Raw genomic sequence first — 6,325 nt, forward strand, 5'->3', positions numbered from 1 at the left:
CACAACAACGCCCGACTCACACCGCCTTTAATTTGAAAAGCTAATCCAAGGCCGGCAGCGCAACGCGTTCGCAACCCCCCCTGCAGCCGCAATGTATGTCAAGTATTCTATTTGAAAAATGGCAAAAAGAGATGGGTTCATAGGTGGAACAGCTGTAACTGACAAAATTTGGTATGCATCAGCAAATCGTAGGAACAGTAAACAAAGGAATGTTGTTAGTAGGCAAACAAGTAGTACGGTGCATGTCATGGTATTTATATAAAGTGAAATGCATCGAAGGAAAACTTCCAGAAATGTTGACATGTCGCGCTGCTGTTGAACAACGGTGACAGCGCGATTAGATGAGGAGTTGCAGACGATAGTGCCAACATAGGCAAGACAAAAATAGCTCAAACGTTTTGAGAAGAAAAGCAACAAAAAAGCGCAAACAGATGAGCGCTTGTGATGTACACACACGCCTAAGCACACACGGATCACAATAATCTGGCCGGGCGGATCGTGGGATGGAATCGCGTAAGCACGGCGGCGGCAAGGAACAATATGTGGCAAAAAGTAAATCTCAGCTACATCAAAGGAATTTAATAACACGGTGTGTTGGCATTCTGCAACACGTGCGAGTGCAAACACATAGATTCGGCAGGAAAAGTGATAGTTGAATGACTATTGACATTGTGTGAAGTTCTGAAAGTGAAATTTTAGGCATTCATAAAAGCAGAGTTTTTTTATTCGGTAAACTACGCTAACTGAAAGTATTTTTTTCATCTTTCGTAGTTACTGGTGCTCTAAGTTTTGAAGTGCTGCTTTAGCATCTAGCAGGAAAACTTTGCAATTGATATAAAACAAGAAATAACGTCAACTTTGGGTAGCTATTATACCCTTCACAGGTGCAGTCTTTATGTCGCAAAATGGTGTAAAAAGATCCTTATTCTGATAATAATCAGTTAGGTGTATGGAAGCTGTATCTTACAGTGCTCTGATTTGAACAATTTATTTAAAGATTGTAGAAATCTCTGGACAATAATCCCTGTCAAGTTCCTTGAAGATATTTTTCAAATGAAAAAGTTTTATATAGGCAATTGATTATGATCATTCAGTTTGTATTTATTATTTTGTATTTTATAGGAATGCCGACGTTTCCTCCTCGGTATTAAAAACTTATCTACTCACCGAGGTATTCTCTACAACAATCCATTGATTTATGCGAAGTCTAGGAAGTGAGCCATCTTTTTGAAACCAAATGTCGGCAGGTTACGAGCTTAACGAGCGCGATAACCGTCGTCACTGACGTTACGTTCTCATTCAAGAAATATGAATCGATGATTCCATGGCTCAGCTCTTGAATCTTTTCAAGTTTCTCTTCTTCCCAAATTCAGCAATTTTGCTTGTTAACTCGAAAACGTCGGACTTCACGGTCGTAGTGTACACTCTCAGCTTCGGCTACTATATTTTCTTCACGGCGTGCTGATTGTGGCTGACAGAACCTGAATTTTCCTAATAAATTTGAACGATTTGTAAACGTTGTAGAGGCATATGTCTCTCTGCGATGAAATGCCAAACAATACTGCACAAAAATAACATGAAAGCTTAGCACGACTCACGCGTGATCTTTCAAAAACAAGCAATTGAAAGAAGCACCTCAACTTGGATAATCCGTATTGTTCAATATTTATATAAAACCTATGGTATATAATATTTTTTACTTCTCAAAAACAAAAAGAAAAATTAATAAAAAATAAAAAAATAAAAATATTAACTTATCATAGCTACGGCCAGAATACGCATATTCATTACATACAAAGGAGAGAAGGTAACCTAAAACCAATGGAGTAATAGCTACAGTGCTGAGAAAAGGTTCAGTCATAATTTGAGATAAGTGCATATACCTTCGACAATAAATATAAAATTAATTCATACATTGACTGAACCGGACATTAGGTATTTGTGCCCTAAATTGCTAAATTGCGTCCATTAGTTTTAGGCATGGATAATTTTCTCATTGACTCAGTTAATATTAGCATATTATATTTTTAGGAAGAAGCGTATAAACATAATATGTCAGAAACACACGTATTTTCACTTGTAGTTGCATAAGGTAAACAGTTTCCGACTATATTCATTTTTAGAAACTCCTAATAATAGGCAAAACAATGCATTAGTTTACGCGGCTTCGACCATTGCCTTATCACATGGGAAAACTCACTGCGCTGACAGTTTAATTACATTATGATATTTACATTGTGAGCATACGCCATTCTGCGGAATTTTTTCATGACTGCTCAAAAGGCAAAAACAAAAACAAAACGTTTACTTTAATTGTGATAAAAGTGTATCATCACCGAGTTTGTTTTTATCTCTCGGCACTTTTGATAGGCTCTTAATTGTTTCTACTCTCCGCAGCTGTGGCTATGTGACTTGTACACCGCTTGCTTACACTTATTGACGAGCTCTCAAACAAATACTCGTGTGTATCAATGACTGAATGAATGTATATACGTCCACATGTTTATGAAATAACAAAGTTTGTGGCATGCTAAACTGAATCCAAGCACCTCCGGGCACTGAAGAACGTGTGGCGCTTTTTACTCGGCAAAGTCTGTTTGAGTCAGAAGTATCGGCGTTACATCTTCACTCGAACGCTTTTGCATTAGCTAATACGCGCGAATGTGATACGTTCTCTACATTCGACGATTTATGAATTCTATAAAAGTGTCGGGGCTTCGGCGTATTTAATTAATTTTCATAAATATTCACAATGAAGGTGTGAACAGTTCAATTATCCATTGCGGGCATAGTGATCACATTGCGTGCGAGAATTGTCAGTGGGTCAAAAGATATACGCTCAAAATTGAAAATTAGAAAAAAAAAAATAATAATAAAAATTTTAATTGAAATTCGTGAAACGTTAATAATAATAAGTGAAAGTAGGTGTGGAGCCGATCGACATAAAAGCAATAATTTCATATCCAAGATTGTCAAAATAAAAAAGTGATTTCTTCCAAATGTGAGTAAATGTGTTTCGCGGGTGTTCACTGAACAATTGATATTATTGCAGAAATTTAAAAATTCTCCAATAATTTCCTAAACACATTCGAACAACATATATTGTACGCCGAAATTTCATTTATTTTATCAATTTTTACAGCAACTCGGTAACCATTTCCAAAAAAAATAGTTACAACCGTAAGCCTTATTAAATCTATATATTTTGCAATCCATATTAGAACGAGCGAATAGCTCAGATTAGGCTACGATGCCGATCCTAATAAGGATCTCACTGAAAGAGCATAGAACACCGGTTCATTGTGGTATCGAAAGGTCTTATATAATACCCTTCCAAATCGACTAAGCACAAATTTGTTGAGACGGGTAATGTATGTCTTCTAAGCCGCCGAAGGACAGACAACCAAAATGTTTCAGTCTCAGCTTTGCAAATACTGGACGCTGAGAAGGGAAGATATCTGGATGTTTCCATCTCACCTGACTTCATTCAACTTACTGGTGTCCGACAGCCTTACAGCCTAAATTCCAATTGGACAGTATCCAGAGCTCTTAGGAATGGGCCAAGATGAATTTTGCTCATGGCAAGTAGTTAGATATATTCCCTGTGTTCCACTCKGAGACAAAATAGGAACTAATCGTCAACCAGCCCTGGCTCAACTCATGAATATGGTGATCCAACTCTGTCTTAATCCAATGTGAGCGGGACAAAGGTGGCACTGCTTAATTAACTTTGAATGCACCTGTATTGCCGCTTTGCTGTCGAAATAAATGTACAATTCCTTGAAAGAGGGGGTACATAGTAGCAGTGCGCCTTGTTTTCTTTTGTATTGTCGTAGACATGGATTGCACTTATGTCTGAAAGGCAKTGGTCCCGTAGCTTAAAGTTAAGTTAGACGGAAAACTCCTCACAGAAACCTCCCTCTGCAATTTAGCCTCCTAAAGAAAACTCTCTGCACCTCTTCTCTAGACTGTCCGCATCACATATTCCTCGTCGGTATGTTAGACACAGCAATCCAAGTTTTTAGGAATGTAGTTGAAAGAGGAGAAAATTTCGGTGACAAGCATCAAGGGTGTGAAGAGACGTTAACAAGTCAGAGTTTTCCATAATAGGTTGGGATTGATGGGACATATATGATAGTTGTATGCTATAGTGACTCAATCATAACAATTTCTTCGACGATCGCCCCATTGTCTAAAATAATAAGTTATTCTGCCACGTCAAAAAGTTGTTCATGGAGTACCGGAGGTGACGAAGAGAATTGTTCTTTGGGCATATTCAAGCTTCTTAGCATGTGTAGCGACAAACGAATACCCCATACAACTTTATTGGATTGATTGTAGTTTCGTAGAGCCCAACCACTGCCTTTAACGAAAAACTCTACCTTTTCTTATAGTCGTTATATAGGAATTTAACTACATTTTCAACCTGAACCTCGGAAGTATTGCAGAGGAACGTTTGGGATTTTACACCTTCTAGTAAATATAAACCAGTTCAGTTTTACTGAGGTTGACGGCAAATCCGACTCTATTTTCCCAGTTCGTAGACGGTATTTAGAAATGTTCCTTGAACTAAAAGAACAACTTCATTATCGTTAGCTATCACAGCCTCATTCCTTTATTTATGTAAGTAGATCCAAAGCAGTGGAAAAAATACCATACTCTTCAGTTTTAGTATTAAAGAAATACAAATTTAATTTCCCAGATAATGGTGAACATATACAATATATACAATGGTGAACAATAAAAATATTTTTAAGAGTTACTCGATCTAAAACAAGAAAAAAAGTTGACATCAGTTGCACCGAAGCTATGATAACCTTCAGAAATACAAAACGTTCCTAAAAAGGACTTGATTCCGACCGTTTAGTTCGTATGGTGATCCAATCAAAACTATTTTTTCGGAGAGTATACCAATGCCTTGGAAAATAAACCATGTCAAAATCCGTGAAGAAATCTCAGTAAATGAGAAAGGTTTCCATGCACTTGATACCGATTGGTCAGTTTGTCAGGCAGCTATATGCTGTAAGGCACCGACAAATGAGCAGCTTCTTGGGGAGAAAAGAACGTGTGCAAAAGCTGACGGTCTAGTTCGTGTCCATTCTGGCAAACATAATATGCTCTGTTCAGGACATGAATAGTTGTATTTGTGTCCGAGTCCTCAAGCGCTGATATAAGTATTGAAAGCATCTGTTCTTTCGATTGAGATATTTATTTGCCATTAGGTCTTAAAGCTTCATACATTATGTTCTTGTCTTAAGATAGTAAGTAATTTGTAACTTCATCGGAATAATATTTGAAGAACTCATATACCAGTCGATGGTACTCCGGTTAATACCTTAATAGACGAATGTTCGTATTGCAAACAGTTGTGTGTTATAATACAATATAGCGATTTCATTTCGCACGAATGTTTTGCATTTATTCTGTCCAAGTTTAGGCTGTCCAATATGCAAGGTATTTCTCAATATTTTCAGGTTTGTTTCTCCTTTTCTCGGAATGTTGCATTCTAACAAGAAAATAGGGAAACATTATCCGCCCTTTTCAAAACGGGAGAGAGAGAGAGTTTCCCAGCGAATGTTGTTATTTATTTATCGTCTTTGACAGTTATTTTATTTTAGAAAATTTTTCAGCTAATAAAGGAATGGTCCACGACGTCATATAAACACGAACAAAATGTTAACATCTGCTGAATGGAAATTGTAATATTCTTCGCAGTTGCATAGCATAAAGGCATCTTACCTTGCTTTTATTCGACCAAATTGTGTGACAGCTATATGCTGAAATGGTCCGTTCCAAACAATTTCTGCGTCCATACATAGACTTCATTTTGACCTAACCTTTTGTGTGGCATCTATATGGAATGGTTGTTCAAAATTGGCGATTCCAATAAATGAGCAGTTTCTGAGGTAAGAAGAACTTGTACAGAATTTCGGTTCGATATCTCAAAACCGGAAGGACAAATTCGCGTATATATAGACAGAGCATAACTAAATAGGTTCAGCTCGCCTCGCTGATCATTTATTCCTATATTATATATGTATATACTTTATAGGCTCTCCGGCGTTTCTTTCTGTGGGTACCAAAGTTCGTGGCAAACTATTCGGTTTATGAAAATCAAACATTTACGGAAGGTGAAAAAAGAAAACGAAACTGAGAAAGCCATTATTTGGAATTTGTCCTCGACTTTTGCAACTTTCACATTTGACCTACACATCCGAGATTATATGACAGTACTTTGAGTTTAATTAACAAAATATAAATGCCTGTAAACTATTTGCAAATGCTCATGAATTCCAAGAAATAATTAAATTAAAAATTAATTAAA

Source organism: Bactrocera latifrons, unplaced genomic scaffold, assembly GCF_001853355.1.
Source record: "Bactrocera latifrons isolate USDA-ARS-PBARC rearing strain unplaced genomic scaffold, ASM185335v1 scaffold_888, whole genome shotgun sequence".
NCBI lineage: Eukaryota > Metazoa > Arthropoda > Insecta > Diptera > Tephritidae > Bactrocera > Bactrocera latifrons.